This window comes from Phyllobates terribilis, unplaced genomic scaffold, assembly GCF_046119375.1.
Source record: "Phyllobates terribilis strain yellow unplaced genomic scaffold, ASM4611937v1 Scaffold_1__5_contigs__length_1240528914, whole genome shotgun sequence".
NCBI lineage: Eukaryota > Metazoa > Chordata > Amphibia > Anura > Dendrobatidae > Phyllobates > Phyllobates terribilis.
In genome coordinates, this window is record NW_027362761.1 from 954,195,182 (window position 1) to 954,212,494 (window position 17,313).

General features: G+C 49.3%; 1 protein-coding gene across 34 annotated transcripts in view; it reads left to right on the forward strand.

Annotated features, from left to right (window-relative positions):
- LOC141155441 (uncharacterized) overlaps positions 1–17,313 on the forward strand; it is a 352,337-nt gene that overhangs the window by 170,619 nt on the left and 164,405 nt on the right. The window lies entirely within an intron of this gene.

Sequence of the window (17,313 nt, forward strand, 5' to 3'; positions counted from 1 at the left end):
TTAATACAGTGCTTTTTAATAACCCAATATCAAACACAGACTGCAGCTGTATTAAGATGCATATTGCTGACTTAGCAATTATGTTTATGCAGCAAAAGGCCTGTTATGCTTCCCTATGAGCAGTCCTCTTTTAAGCCTTTAAGGCTATGTGCACACTGAGTCTTTTTACTGACTTTTTGGAGTAGAAAATAAGTGGAAACTACAAGTTTTTGAGGAGTGATGAGGAAGATCTGGAAAGTTTTTGCTTAGTTTCTACTCCAAAAACTTAGTGTGAACATACCGTTAATTGTTTTTATTTACTTATTTTACTCAGTTATATAGCAGCATTAATTCCACAATGCTTTTACAGACATTATCTGTACTGTCCCCATTGAGGCTCACAATCTAGATTCTGTATCTTTGGAGTGTGGGAGGAAACCCATTCATACATGGGGAGAACATACAAACTCTTTGCAGATGGTGTCCTTAGAGGGGTTTGAACCCAGGACCCCAGTGCTGCAAGGCTGCAGTGCTAACCACTGAAGCATTGTTCTCAACTTCTTTTCCTCGGGAGTGAACTACTCCACTGCACCCGGCTTCATGCTATTCAGAGGGTGGTGTACTCTTGAAGATTGACAGTTCTGATTGATGCCATGGTTGCATGCATGTGCCACTGGTCCAAACTTAGTGCTCTCCTAGGTTGTTAATGTGTCATGGACAGGGCCAGTAGTTGTAGCCGAGGTGTGCATCATCTGTGGCCCACCATGCCACAGGAAAATGGGGGTCTTGGCTGGTATGTGCTACCGTCACCTTGGTGATATGCCCCTGCACACTGCTTGCTGCCACTTGACATGACAGGCCAGGACCAGATGTTATGGAAATGTATGAAGGAGACCAGAGTCCAAAAATAAACTTTTCTTTACTGATCATCCAGCCCTTTTTAAAAGCTGTTATAGTGTTTGCCATCACTACGTTTTGTGGGCGGCATTCCACAGTCTGACTGCTCTGACTGTAAGGCTAAGTGCCCACGATTCAGAAATGCTGCAGATTTTTTCCGCATCTCCCTGGCAGGAAAAATGCATGCGAATTTTACATGCGTTTTTCCTGCCAGGTAGAAGCGTTTGTCAAGCGTTTTTGCATGCATTTCTGCATGCGGGTTATCAAGAGCTTTTCAAAGGGATTTTAGCATCACTTGGAAAAGTGCTTGACAAGTTGGTCACTCTATATAAATACATGCAAGCGGTATAGATTTATATAGTGTGACCAAGTTAATAGTTAAAAAAAAGAATAAAAATGGTAAAAAAAATAAAATAAACATTATACTTACCTTCCGATGGTCCCCGGTCTCCTGTACGATGCGTCTGGTCTCTTGTACGGCTCGCGATGGTCTAAAAGGACCTGCGGTGACGTCATTTAGTCATGTGACAGGTCATGCGACAACCAACGTCAGCGGTCGCGTGACCTGTCACATGACTAAATGACATCACTGCAGGTCCTTTTAGACCATCGCGAGCCGTACAAGAGACCGGACGCAGCGTACAGGAGACTGGGGGACATCGGAAGGTAAGTATAATGTTTATTTTTTGTTTTAAATTCTTTTTTTTACAGGTACTATGGTACCTGGGTCTGGAGGAGAGTCTCCTCTTCTCCAGACTCGGGTACCATCCGCACACTGAATCGCTTAATATCCACATGTGCACATGTAGTCATGCGGATAATAAGCAGTTCAATGCAAGTCAATGGCGGCAATTACGCTGCATATCCGCAAAATTAATGGACATGCTGCCTATTTTTCCGCAATGATAATCCGCAGCGGAAATTTCCGCAACATGTGCACAGCACATGCGGATTATCCGGTACTGGAAGCCTTGACCGTGTCACAGGAATCATGAAATCAGAGAATTATCAAGAGATTTTAGAGTTAAATGTCCTACCCAGTGTAAGAAAACTTGGTTTGAGTCGAAGAACATGGGTCTTCCAGCAAGACAATGACCCAAAGCACACATCCAAAAGTACACAGGAAAGATTGAAAATGAAAAAATGGACAGTTTTAAAATGGCCAGCAGTGTGTCCTGACCTCAATCCCAGTGAAAATCTCTGGGATGAGCTGAAATCTGCCATTGGGAAAAAGAACCCTGCAAACATTCAAGAGTTTTAACAAACTTCAAAGGAAGAGTGGAAGAAAATTACAGCTGAGAAGTGCAAGAAGAAGATATAGATGGCTACAAGAAACATTTGGAGGCTGTCATTAATGCCAAAGGGTGTGCAACCAAGAATTAATTAGGGGTGCTTTATTGCTGCACATGCTGTTTATTCTGTTTCTTCTTTGAAATTGCAACATGGAAATTGAAAAACAAAGTTTTATTGTTGTATTACTTTGGACCACTAATTAAAAAATACTGAGGATATAACTTTAATACATTACCATTTATTTCTGAAGATATTGTACAGTCTATGAAAAAAATGAAGGGGTGCCAATAATGGTGACCAGCACTGTATACATCACATGGGAGGCACCAAAACTGTTGTATATACATCACATAGGAGACACCAAGGCTGGATTATATACATCACAGGATACATACAGCAGAGGCATAGACATCACAGGAGACATGGGGCTGCGGCATAGACATCACAGGAGAAATGGGGGAGTGGTATAGACATCACAGGAGACATGGGTGCTGCGGTATATACATCACAGGAGAAATGGGGGAGTGGCATAGACATCACAGGAGACATGAGTGCTGCGGTATATACATCAAAGGAGACATGGGGGAGTGGCATAATCATCACAGGAGACATGGGGGAGTGGCATAATCATCACAGGAGACATGGGGGAGCGGCATAGACATCACAGGAGACATGAGTGCTGCAGTATATACATCACAGAAGACATGGGGGACTGGCATAAACATCACAGGAGACATGGGGTAGCGGCATAGACATCACAGGAGACATGGGGGCTGCGGCATAGACATCACAGGAGACATGGGGGAGCGGCATAGACATCACAGGAGACATGAGTGCTGCGGTATATACATCACAGGAGACATGGGGGAGTGGCATAAACATCACAGGAGACATGGGGGAGTGGCATAAACATCACAGTAGACATGGGGGAGCGGCATAGACATCACAGAAGACATGAGTGCTGCGGTATACACATCACAGGAGACATGGGGGAGTGGCATAAACATCACAGGAAACATGGGGGAGCGGCATAGACATCACAGGAGACATGAGTGCTGCGGTATATACATCACAGGAGACATGGGGGAGTGGCATAAACATCACAGGAGACATGGGGGAGCGGCATAGATATCACATGAGACATGGGGGCTGCGGTATATACATCACAGAAGACATGGGGGAGCGGCATAGACATCACAGGAGACATGAGTGCTGCGGTATATACATCACAGACGACATGGGGAAGCGGCATAGACATCACAGGAGACATGGGGCTGCTGCTGCAGTTTTCTGAAGAACGGGAGCACTTACTCCGCCCACAAAGTATGTCCTGATGCTGGCCAGTAATCCTTCATTGCATGCGCAGCAACATTCAGTAGTGAACACTGTGTGTTTGTGCTCCCAGAGCAAGAAAAAATTAAAGCACTGTGGGCCTCAGGAATTTTTCCAGGGGCCAGAGAAAAGGTCACTATGGGCCTAAGGTTCTCTATCCCTCACTTAAGAGCTGGTCTAGGCATTTACTTCCAGTTGAGTAGTAAGGTGTAACACATATCATAACACTGCAAAATGTCCAGATCCTTCACTTATTACGATCAAACCGTTTCCCAGAAATATGCATGTGAGTATTAACAAAGCATTTCCCAAATAATGGCCCAATATAAGGTCATTACTGCAATACAGCACACAAATAATACCACCATATGGAACCACAATAATGTTGCTATACATTTCCTAAATAATGTTATGTAGTGTCCATTTAGGAGTACCACTTATTAGTGTTGAGCGAGCATGCTCGACACTGCTCGGTACTCGCCTGAGCATCACGCTACTCGGGATGTTCGGCGAGCTCGAACATTTCCAGGTTACTCAGGCGGGAGCTCGGGTCTCCGCCCTGCATGTTTGGCGCTCTTTACAGAGCCAATGAACATGCAGGGATTGCCAGCCAGTCACTGTAATGCCGCAGCCATGTTGTTTGTGGGCATTACAGTGATTGGCTGGCCGCACTTTTTCACCTCGAGTATTTAAAACCGGGCGCCGCCATCTTGGGCACAGTCGCTCCGGATTAGACAGTGTAGGGACAGCGCTGCTGAGCTAGGGAGAGATTTATCCTGCAAAATAGTTAGTGTAGGGTCTGTAAAGGCTGCCAGATGAAACAAACAGTCCTTCTCAGGACTAATATCCATCCCAGATATCAGGTAGGCTGTATAGGAGACGCAGTGGTTATACCAGCAAACGCTGCATTACAGTCCTGTGTGCTCCTGTTTCTGAAATTGCTGGACTTAGCTCCAGGTCTCGGGGGCCAGGAAAAATAATTTTTTTTCAACTAAATCCTCTTTTTTTTTTCCTCCTTCACACTGTACAAATACCTGTCTTATTAACCTATTGGTGTCCCCCCCCCCCCAAAAAAAAAGTGTGTCTCTGATTTTTCAGACACAAATATATCTGTTGAAAAGAGTCTGGTATACGCCACAGAAACAGAAGTGTGGTTTTGCAGTTCCACGGGTGAAATCTCTGTATTATCCAGTTTTTGGCCTTTTGTATCTAAAAAGAAAACAGTTTGAGTGTGTCGCTCACTGTTCAGCCGCAAATATATATATATTTAAAAAAGTCTGGTATACATACACCAGTAAATTATAACTGTGGTTTTGCTGTTCCACGGTAAAAAATTTCTATTATCCTGCTTTTGGCATATTTTGGCGTAAAAAAAAAATAATAGAGTCTCCTGATTGTTCAGCCACAAATATATCTGTTGAAAATAGTCTGGTATACACCAGTAAATTATAACTGTGGTTTTGCTGTTCCACGGTAAAAAATCTCTATTATCCTGCTTTTGGCATTTTTTGTTGTAAAAAATAAATAATAGTGTCTCCTGATTGTTCAGACACAAATATATCTGTTGAAAATAGTCTGGTATACACCAGTAAATTATAACTGTGGTTTTGCAATTCCACGGGTGAAATCTCTGTATTATCCTGCTTTTCGCAATTTTTGGCCTTAAAAAATAAATAATAGTATCTCCTGATTGTTCAGACACAAATATATCTGTTGACAATAGTCTGGTGTAGGCCCGAGAAATACAAGTGTGGTTTTGCAGTTCCACGGTTCAAACCTCTGTATTATCCACTTTTGGGCCATTTGTATCTAAAAAAAACAGTTTGAGTGTGTCGCTCACTGTTCAGCCGCAAATATATATATATTTAAAAAAGTCTGGTATACACCATTAAATTATAACTGTGGTTTTGCTGTTCCACGGTAAAAAATCTCTATTATTCAGCTTTTGGTATTTTTTCCGTAAAGAAAAACAGTAATATTTTCTCCCTGATTGTTCAGATTGTTTAAAAGAGGCCAGAGAAATAGAACTGTGGTTTTCTTCTTCCACGGTTCTAATGTACTTTTTATTACCCTTTTTCCATTGATAGTGCGAGTGTAAGCTATTTTACTTCCTTTTCAATGGGTAAGGCGCGTGGCAAGGGTCGTGGAAGTGGACGTTCTGGTGATGGTGCGTGCAGAGGACGGGGCTGTGGCCAAGGTGAAAATGTGCCACAACCAACAGCCACATCTTCTCGCTCCCACTTCTTTACCGAATTACTAGGGAAGCACAGAACAACACCAGTATTGCGAACTGATCAGTGTGAACAGGTTATTAATTGGATAGCAGATAATACTTCCAGTTACCTGGGCACCACCACCTCCGGCCTGTCTTCCACATGGTCGACTCTTAGTAGCCGTGAGTCTCAACCGCATACTCCTCCTCACCCTGATGCTCCTTCCTCCCACCATGCCGAGTGTCGTCAGACAGCAACTGATCCCACACTTGGACACTCTGAAGAGCTGTTCACTGGTCCATTTCCAGATTTGTACCCCTCACCTGCTCCGCTTGAAGTGGTGGAAGAGGAGATCCCATGTAGCGATGCCCAAATATTTGAACAGCCACGGCCACAGGAAGCCGACGCTGGCAATTTGTCACAAGAGGTGGATGATGACGAGACACAATTGCCAGGAAATGAGGAGGAGGATCGTGGTGCGCAAGTGGAAGAGGAGGAGGTGGTGGATGATCTAGTAACTGACCCAATGTGGCAGGGGGACATGCAGAGTGAGGCCAGCAGCACACAGGGGGAGGGAGGCTGAGTACCCCAACAGGCAGGAAGAAGCAGTGTGGTGGCCGCAGACAGAAGGCCGGCAACCTTTCCCCGTAACACCAACACGAGGGACGTTGCCAGTACAACCGGTAGGTCTTCCAGAGTCTGGAATTTTTTTAAATACTCTGCTTATAACCCCAAAAAGGCCATTTGTACCACCTGCCATGCCAGCATCAGCAGGGGTGACAAAACTACCAGCCTAACCACCACCAGCATGATCAGGCACATGGCAGCAAAGCACCCGACTTTGTGGGGCGAACCCCAGGGTCCACGACCAGTGTCAGCGGGTGTCACCACTGCTTCTTCCACTGTTGTGCGTGCAATAGAACCCCCTGTTGTGTGTGCAAGGCAATCCCCTGTCCACACTGCATGCAAAGATGCCCCCTCCTCTCAGTCTTCACTTGATATGGCAGTTTCTCAAGAAACAGCATCAGCGTCCACGTCCCACTGCAGCGTTCAATTGTCCATATCCCAGACCTTTGAACGAAAGCGGAAATTTGCAGCTAACGCCCCACAGGCCACAGTTCTAAATTCGCACATTTCACGACTGCTTGAGTTGGAAATGCTGCCTTTTAGGCTGGTGGAGACGGAATCCTTCCGCAACCTTATGGCGGTGGCCGTCCCTCGGTACTCGGTCCCCAGCCGACACTATTTTGCCCGGTGTGCCATCCCCGCACTACACAAGCACCTGTCCCAAAACATCTACCGTGCCCTCAACAACGCAGTTACTGGGAGAGTCCACCTGACAACGAACACGTGGACAAGTGCTTGTGGCCAGGGATGGTACATCTCACTGACGGCACACTGGGTAAACATAGTGGAAGCCGGGACCCAGTCGGACCTTGGGACGGAACACATCCTCCCCACACCGAGGATTGCGGGCCCTATGTCAGTCAGAGTTGCCACCACAGTGTACAGCTCCTGCGCATCATCCTCCTCCTCCTCATGTTCAGCCTCCATCTCAGATATCACCACATCAGCTACAAGCTGGAAGCACTGCAGTACTGCCTCCGCCAAGCGGCAACAGGCTGTGCTGAAACTCCTAAGCTTAGTTGAGAAACCTCACACTGCTTGTGAGTTGTGGACAGCTGTGAAAGAGCAGGCAGATCTGTGGCTGAGACCACTGAACCTACATCCAGGCATGGTCGTGTGTGACAATGGCCGTAACCTGGTGGCGGCTCTGAGGCGAGGCGAGATCACACACGTACCATGCCTGGCTCATGTGCTTAACCTCGTGGTTCAGCGGTTTCTTAAATCGTACCCCGAATTGCCAGATCTGCTCGTCAAAGTACGCCGGTTGTCAGCTCATTTTCGCAAGTCGGCTACAGCTTCCGCCGCCCTTGCTGTGTTGCAGCAGCGTTTGCAGCTTCCGGCACACAACGACTGGTGTTGGAACTCTACCCTCCACATGTTGCAAAGGATTTGTGAGCAGAAGAGAGCAGTTGTGGAGTACCAGCTGCAACAAGGCCGTCGATATTCAGGTCAGACTCCACACATAAGACCTCAGGAGTGGACCTGGATGTCTGACATCTGTACCATCTTGACAAACTTTGAGGAGTCCACCCAGATGGTGAGTGGCGATGACGCCATCATTAGCATCAGCATTCCACTTGTCTGTCTTTTGCAACGCTCTCTGCAGAGAATTAAAGAGGAGGCATTGCAGCCAGAGTATGATGAGATGGATCATTGCGGTCGATTACACACAGCCCAGCCTCATCTCATCCCAACATGCATTGGGGGACAATGAGAGTGAGGAGGAGGAGGAGGAAGAACAGGAGCTTGTATCATTCGCTGTAGACGGTAGTACCTGTACAACTGTCACACCGTCGGTTCAGCGTGGGTGGCCTGAGGACAGGGGGAAGGAGGAGGAGGAGAGCATGGTCAGTCGTCATCTTGGTGAGGACATGGAAGTCTTGCCCGTTACCAGTCTGGCACGCATGTGACGCACCCCCTGGGCCATGTGAGTGTGGGGATACCTGGAACCGGACCGTTTGTGGATGCTGGGGGTTGTAGTCTTTGCGTGGCGGGGACCCGGTCCCATGGCTCAGGGCGGTCAAACCCAATGGCAGTCTATTTGTGTGGTTTTGTGATATTTAAATGTCCGACTACGCCACCCGTGGATTGCGGTCAGAGTGTACTGCCGCTGCAGGGCAGACCGCTGAGGCTGGTATTGAGAATGCAGATCCGGCAGCTTCTCAGGCCACAGGCTGCATTCCTCCAGGGGCAACGTCTTGAGCAGGTCTAGTACTACCTGGTTCATTTTCTCACACATCCCGTTGGTTTGCGGGTGGTAAGGCGTTGTACTTATCTTCTTGCAGCCATACAGGTTGCAGAATTCCTGGAAGACTTCAGCCTCGAACGGTGGACCTTGATCAGTCAACACTTGCTCTGGATACCCGTGTGGGCGGCAGAAATGCTGCTGAAAGGCTCTGGCGGCCGTCTGAGCTGTTAAGTCTTTGACAGGGACCACCACTAGGAACCGGGAGTAGTGATCTACGATTGTGAGGGCGTAGACGTATCCCAATCTGCTCGGAGCCAGCTTTACGTGGTCCAGGGCCACCAGCTCAAGGGGCTGCTTTGTGATGATGGGCCACAGGGGAGTCTTCTGGCTGGCGCGGTCCTTCCTCCTTAGGTTGCACGGGCCACAGTCTCTGCACCATCTCTCTATAGCCCCTCTCATGCCTACCCAGAAGAAACGCTCACGCAACAGGAACTCCAGCTTCTTCCATCCAAAGTGCCCTGCTCCGTCATGGTATGCTTCTAGGACCATAGCCGCATCCCGCCTTGGGACCACTACCTGCCAGGTCAGCTCATGTGTTTGAGTTGACGGTTCTGCGGCACAGCCTCCCCTCGTAGAGACACAGCTTGCTCCTCTCCTTCCACAGCTGTTTGACCTCTTCTGGAGCATCCAGATCAAGGTGGGCATCAGTCTGGGTCAGCATCTCTTTCACCAGACGGACTGCGGGGTCACAATCTTGTGTCTCTGCCAAGCCGTGGTGGGGTAAGGGATTGAACGTACCGGTGGAAGGGCACCTCTCTTTTACGCAGTGGGGACACTGGGTGATCCCATGACGGTGGAATGCAGGGAGTTCAATTTCTTCCAGTTCTTCTGGATCCTCTCCCCCGTCCTGCAAGTGAGGCATTCTGGACAATGCATCTGCGTTGGCATTTGCGCGCCCTGTCCGGTATTTGATAGTAAATTCATAATTGGACAGCCGGGCCATCCATCTCTGCTCTAGGGCACCAAGTCTTGCAGTGTCCAGGTGTGTCAACGGGTTGTTGTCCGTGTACACAGTGAACTTAGAAGAAGCCAGGTAATGCTTGAAGCGTTCGGTGACTGCCAGGAACTCTAGCTTGAAGGAGCTATAATTCTCAGGGTTTCTCTCTGTGGGTCTCAGCTTTCTGCTAGCATAAGTAATTACCCGTTCTCTGCCCTGCTGGATCTGGGACAGTACGGCTCCTAGCCCCACGTTACTGGCGTCGGTGTGGAGGATAAAAGGCTGGCCGTAATCAGGGTAGGCCAGGATCTCATCCCCCGTGAGGGCCATCTTCAGCTGGCGGAAAGACTCCTCCTCCAGCTTGTCCCACTTAAAGGGCGGCTTCTGACTTTTAGTCTTTGACTGACCTAACAGGAGGTCCTGCATAGGGGCTGCCATTTTGGTGAACCCGGAGATGAATCTTCGGTAGTAGCCTATCAACCCGAGGAACTGCCGCACTTCCTTTATGCTGGAGGGTCTTGGCCAGTCCTTAATCACCGTGATCTTGTCAGGGTCTGGGGCTACTCCGTCAGCACTCACCATGTGTCCCAGGTACTGTACTTTTGGCTTCAGTAGATGACACTTGGAGGGTTTCACCTTTAGGCCGAAGCCTGCCAGGGCATCGAACACCTCTGCCAGGTGCTTTAGATGGTCCTCACAGGTCTTGGAATACACAATGACATCGTCCAGATAGAGTAGGACCGTCTCGAAATTTCTGTGCCCCAGATAACACTCCATCAGCCTCTGGAAGGTCCCTGGTGCGTTGCAGAGTCCGAACGGCATACAGTTGAAATCACTGAGACCTTTCTATAATCTACACACATCCTCATCGTGCCATCTTTCTTTTTTACAAGAACTAGAGGAGCTGCCCAGGGGCTACAGCTATCCCTGATCACCCCAGCCTCCTTCATCTCTCGTAACATACCCTTGGCATTCTGATAGTGTGCAGGGGGTACAGGCCGGTATCTCTCTTTTATGGGTAGATGGTCTCCTGTGGGGATTTGGTGTTCTACCCCCTTTACTTGCCCAAAGTCTAGCGGGTGTTTGCTAAAGACTCATTCGTACTCCTGAACCACCCGGTAGACTCTCTGTTTTTGGTGTGAGGGAGTGGAGTCAGTGCCCACATGCAGTTTCTGACACCAGTCCTCCATTTGTTTCTTGGAGCCGTTACCCTCCTCTGGTTGAGATGGAGGCAAGGGTTCCACGGCCTTTACAGAGTTTTGGTTAACGGTGAACAATTTGGCTAGAGTGGCATACCGGGGCAATTATACTTCTCTTTCCCCAATGTTTAGGATGCGGACAAGTACCCTCCCATGGCGTACATCGACCACCCCCCGTGCTGTCAAAACGGTGGGCCTACTGTCCGAGTAAACAGGTTCTACCATAGCTTGATAGTCTCTAACTCTTAACCCGATTGCAGTCCGGCACCAGATCATCATTTCGCTTTTTGGGGGCATGTCAATAGGGAACGGGTCACTCATCCTAACGCTACCAATCTCACCACCAGACAGTTCTACCTGTTGCCGCTTCATTAGGGCTCTGATCTCCTTTTGTAAGACACGCTGCTGGCTGGAGCTGGCATTCATTGCAACCTGCTGTAATATAACAATTATCTCTGAAAGACAATTTTCAATAACTTTAGTACCCAAGGTTATTTTAGGGTGACTTTCACGACGGTCAATGTCCACAATAATCAGTCCTTGCGCCGGCAGTTCAACTTTACCAATTTTGATGATCACCTCCTTGAACCCCATCTGCGGCACGGGCTGACCATTACTGGCGATGATGCTCAAGTCATTATCTGGGTAGCGGGTAATATCCGTGTCATCCCAGTACCGTTTGAAAAGTACATAGGGGATGGTGATTACCTGTGACCCGGTGTCCAACAGTGCACTCATGGGAATGCCATCCAGTACCACAGGCAAGACCGGACGTCCCCCCACATACTTGTCACGCCAGTTTGACGGGCCTGATGATCTTACGCCTGGGGGTTGGCCCTCTGCCCCAGGTTGGGCTCATTTAAATTACAGTACCTTACCATATGTCCTGGCTGGCTGCAGCGGCGGCAGATGGGTTGTCCATCCTGGTCGTAGCGGTCCGTTGGCTTCCCTCTGGACGGTGGGAACCTCTTCTGTAGTCGCCACGGGACGTCCTCCGGACTGGTAGCCAGCTGGATCTTTCCTGGAGAAGATATCTGCAATGACTGCTCAGTCCTGGTTAGTGCGGCAACGCTTTTAGTCAGTTCTTGGACCTGATGGTGTAGGTCTGTAGACGTGGTACTATTCATGGTCTGTGCGTTGGCTCCTGCAGATTCTTTAGACTGGGGCGCCGCCTCCTGGTGATAAGTGATAGCAGGGCGCCTGGAGGCCGCAACGCCACCGGGTGCGGGTTCTTGGAGTACCCGGATGGCTCTGTCCTTAAACTGTGCAAAGTCTAACACAGGGTTCTGCAGGGCCATCAGGCGTAACTGAGTTCAGTGGGCGCTGGACAGCAGACCCTCAATGAATTGTTCAGTCAGCAGTTTATCTGCATTCCTCACACTGTCAGGGTCTGCCTGCTTGATGGCTCTCAGGGCCTCTTTCAAATTCAAAGCATAGTCTCTTATACTGTCTTGGGCCCGCTGCTTGCACCCATAAAATCTCATTTTGATCTCTGCTGAGGTGCGGGTATCAAAAGTGTCCTTTAGACGGGCTAAAATCTCCTTCGCGGTCCCCTTGTCCCTGACTGACCGGGACGTTACTTCTCGTTGGGCCGCGCCGGTTAACTGGCCTATCAGTATGGTCACTTTTTGTTCCTCCGTCAGGGGGTACACCTTGAATAGGCTATACAGTCTCTCTTTAAAGTCGCTCAGGGTATGCGACTCACCTGAGTACTGGGGCAACCAGGCCGCTCCGGGGATATAAGGCATCGTTAACGGCATTACTGCGGCAGCGGCCGCGCTGGCGGTGGCAGTTCCCTCCGCTTCTGTCATCTTCTTCCCCCCTAGTCAACCGTGGCCTACCTTCCATTGCTTTTCTTCTGTAGGCCTCGGCTCCGCAGGCGACCGTCGGGGTTGAGGACCTTGCGTCGCGTCCCGGTGACGGCAGCGTCCGCTCGGCTCCTTTCAGGACCTTGCGCAGCGTCCGTGCGTAAGGCGGGGCTCCAGTTCTCGGGCGCTTTCGTCATCCACGCCCCTCTTCTTCCCACGCGGCATCCCAAAGATGGCGCCCGATGGCGGGAAAATGGCCGTGGATGGCGGGAAACGGCTGCGGATGGCGGGAAACTCCACCAAAGTAAGTTTTACAGTCTTTCTTCAGGCACGCAGTACCCGTTGGTGGCGGGCACGAAATCCTGCCGACTACGCCAAAAGCTGACGCGCCCCCTGGGCCATGTGAGTGTGGGGATACCCGGAACCGGACCGTTTGTGGATGCCTGGGGTTGTAGTCTTTGCGTGGTGGGGACCAGGTCCCGTGGCTCAGGGCGGTCAATCCCAATGGCAGTCTATTTGTGTGGTTTTGTGATATTTAAATGTCCGACTACGCCACCCGTGGATTGCGGTCAGAGTGTACCGCCGCTGCAGGGCAGACCGCTGAGGCTGGTATTGGGAATGCAGCAGAGGATAGTATAACTCCCCACGGGAGGAGTATAGCCTCAAGGCAGAAAGCACGGATGTTGGTGGTGATGGTGCGCGGGAGAAGCAGTAACCACACGGAGTCTGTCATGCAAGTCAGGGTCTTTACTGTTGGCGGTATTAAGGGACCCGTCCGGAATACAGGTTAACAATGAAGGCCTGGTCAGTCTGAGAGCAACTGGGAAATCCAGCTGGTCAGGGGGAGTTTGTAGGCCTACCGTGCTGACTTCATTCTTTCTTGGCTATTCTTAGCCCACGTCCCTGAGTGTGCCGTGTTGTTCTCACACGTATGACTGGCGACTCGGGCCTTCCGTACTTCTCACCCCTCCGGGGCAGTAGTGGTCCCTCTCGTGTGGCTGAGCCTCCGGGCTTCCTTGGGCCAGAGGACTTGAAGTCCCCTGCATGGTGGTTTTCTGCTGCTGGGCTTATAACCCTCACAGCCTCGGACTCCAGTGTCCGGCTTTGTAAGTCTCTAGGCCGGACGAGCTCTGCTAGCTCCCCTCCTGGCCTTGTGTTCCTCCTCTGCCTACAGGGACTCCTCAGCCTGCTGCTGACCTGTCCCTCTCAGGAACTTCTCTGGAACTTCACTGTCTAACCCCGCCCCAGATCCAGTTTATAAAGGGCTGGTTTCTCCACTCTCTGGCCTGAGGCAGGAGGTGCTGCATGCTAATTGTCCCCAACCAGGGAACCTCCCACCTGCTCTCAGACATCACATTGCAGCCACTGTGGCGACCAGACCTGGGGTGCCACACATGGCTGACTTTATGATACGCTGCCTTAACCGTGACCCTCGCGTTGTCAAAATGTTGGGTGACAGTCATTACTGGTTGTTGACACTTTTAGACCCCCGCTACAAGGAGAACTTTCACTCTCTTATTCCTGAGGTGGAGAGGTCTACAAAAATGGGGCAGTACCAGAAGGCCCTTGCTGCAGAACTGTTAAAAAAGTTCCCATCTGAACACGCTAGCGGCAGAGGTCACAGTTCGTTGACCAACCAAGGCGTACAAGCGAGAGAGAGGCAACTCCAATCCAGCAGAGGCAGGGGAACACTGTCAACGTTCTGGGACAGTTTTCTGAGACCCGCCCAGCTTACGGGCCCTGAGGCGCGAGGTACTCTCACAAGGAGTGGAAAGTTTCAAAAGATGGTGAGGGAGCACCTTGCCGACCATACCAGCGTCCTCCGTGATTCCTCTGTGCCTTTTAATTATTGGGTATCCAAGCTGGACACTTGGAATGAACTCGCTCTGTACACCTTGGAGGTCCTGGCCTGCCCTGCCGCTAGCGTGTTATCGGAGCGTGTTTTTAGTGCAACTGGGGGAATTATAACTGATAAGCGCACTCGCCTGTCAACTGACAATGCTGACAAGCTGACCCTTATCAAAATGAACAAGGGCTGGATTGGGCCAGACTTCTCATCACCACCAAATGACGGCAGAGTAACATAAAGTCAAATCCACTGTGTTTTTTCGGGAGGTGTATTCACATGCACCGCTTCACACCCACACATGGGTATACGCTTCTTCATTTCGGCTGTTTTATGTTCTTCTCCTTATCCTCGGCCTCCACCACCACTATACCACCAGTGTGACCGTGGTCCGTGTTGCCATTATTGAAAGTTCCTCTGTCCTTATTTTTGTCAGCTTTTGCTTGGAAGGCATAACAAAGACTGTGGGGGACCCACTCCCCAATAATGGGAATAATATTTTTAAGATGCTGTACTGTATGGCTCTTGTAAGGGGCATTGCAAGTTCCTCCGTCCTAATTTTTGGCAGCTTTTGCTTGGAAGGCATAAGCAAATGCTATGGGAGACCCACTCCCCAATCATGGGAATAATGTTTGTAATATGCTGTACTGCATAGCTCTTGTTAGGGGCACTGCAAGTTCCTCCGTCCTAATTTTTGGCAGCTTTTGCTTGGAAGGCATAAGCAAAGACTATGGGAGACCCACTCCCCAATAATGGGAACAATGTTTGTAATATGCTGTACTGCATGGCTCTTGTAAGGGGCATTGCAAGTTCCTCCATCCTAATTTTTGGCAGCTTTTGCTTGGAAGGCATAAGCAAATACTATGGGAGACCCACTCCCCAATCATTTGAATAATGTTTGTAATATGCTGTACTGAATGGCTCTTGTAAGGGGCATTGCAAGTTCCTCCATCCTAATTTTTGGCAGCTTTTGCTTGGAAGGCATAAGCAAATACTATGGGAGACACACTCCCCAATAATGGGAATAATGTTTTTAAGATGCTGTTCTGTATGGCTCTTGTAAGGGGCATTAAAAGCGTCTTGTTAAGCTACTGCGACCTCCACCACTTTTCCGAGGGGCATTAAAAGCGTCTTGTTAAGTTACTGCGACCTCCACCACTTTTCCGAGGGGCATTAGAAGCGTCTTGTTAAGCTACTGGGACCAACACGTCTCTTCAGAGGGGCATTAAAAGCGTCTTGTTAAGCTACTGGGACCTCCACGTCTCTTCTGAGGGGCATTAAAAGCATCTTGTTAAGCTACTGGGACCTCCACCACTTTTCCAAGGGGCAATAAAAGCGTCTTGTTAAGTTACTGGGACCTCCAACACTTTTCCAAGGAACATTAAAAGCGACTTGTTAAGCTACTGGGTCCTCCACGTCTTTTCTGAGGGGCATTAAAAGCGTCTTGTTAAGCTACTGGGACCTCCACCACTTTTCCGAGGGTCATTAAAAGCGTCTTGTTAAGCTACTGGGACCTCCACGTCTCTTCTGAGGGGCATTAAAAGCGTCTTGTTAAGCTACTGGGACCTCCACCACTTTTCCGAGGGGCATTAAAAGCATCTTGTTAAGCTACTGGGAACTCCACGTCTCTTCTGAGGGGCATTAAAAGCGTCTTGTTAAACTACTGGATCTCCATGTCTCTTCTGAGGGGCATTAAAAGCATCTTGTTAAGCTACTGGGACCTCCACCACTTTTCCGAGGGGCATTAAAAGCGTCTTGTTAAGCTACTGGGACCTCCACGTCTCTTCTGAGGGGCATTAAAAGCGTCTTGTTAAGCTACTGGGACCTCCACGACTTTTCCGAGGGGCATTAAAAGCGTCTTGATAAGCTACTGGGACCTCCACATCTCTTCTGAGGGACATTAAAAGCGCCTTGTTAAGCTACTGGGACCTCCACCACTTTTCCGAGGGGCATTAAAAGCGTCTTGTTAAGCTACTGGGACCTCCACGTCTCTTCTGAGGGGCATTAAAAGCATCTTGTTAAGCTACTGGGACCTCCACCACTTTTCCGAGGGGCATTAAAAGCATCTTGTTAAGCTACTGGGACCTCCACGTCTCTTCTGAGGGGCATTAAAAGCGTCTTGTTAAGCTACTGGGACCTCCACCACTTTTCCGAGGGGCATTAAAAGCATCTTGTTAAGCTGCTGGGACCTCCACTTCTCTTCTGAGGGGCATTAAAAGCGTTTTGTTAAGCTACTGGGACCTCCACCACTTTTCCGAGGGGCATTAAAAGCGTCTTGTTAAGCTACTGGGACCTCCACCTCTCCTCTGAGGGGCATTACATGCGTCTTGTTAAGCTACTGGGACCTCCACCACTTTTCCGAGGGGCATTAAAAGCATCTTGTTAAGCTACTGGGACCTCCACGTCTCTTCTGAGGGGCATTAAAAGCGTCTTGTTAAGCTACTGGGACCTCCACCACTTTTCCGAGGGGCATTAAAAGCATCTTGTTAAGCTACTGAGACCTCCACGTCTCTTCTGAGGGGCATTAAAAGCGTCTTGTTAAGCTACTGGGACCTCCACCACTTTTCCAAGGGGCATTAAAAGCATCTTGTTAAGCTGCTGGGACCTCCACGTCTCTTCTGAGGGGCATTAAAGCGTCTTGTTAAGCTACTGGGACCTCCACCACTTTTCCGAGGGGCATTAAAAGCGTCTTGTTAAGCTTCTGGGACCTCCACGTCTCTTCTGAGGGGCATTACAAGCGTCTTTTTAAGCTACTGGGACCTCCACCACTTTTCCGAGGGTCATTAAAAGCGTCTTGTTAAGCTACTGGGACCTCCACGTCTCTTCTGAGGGGCATTAAAAGCATCTTGTTAAGCTACTGGGACCTCCACCACTTTTCCGAGGGGCATTAAAAGCATCTTGCTAAGCTACTGGGACCTCCACGTCTCTTCTGAG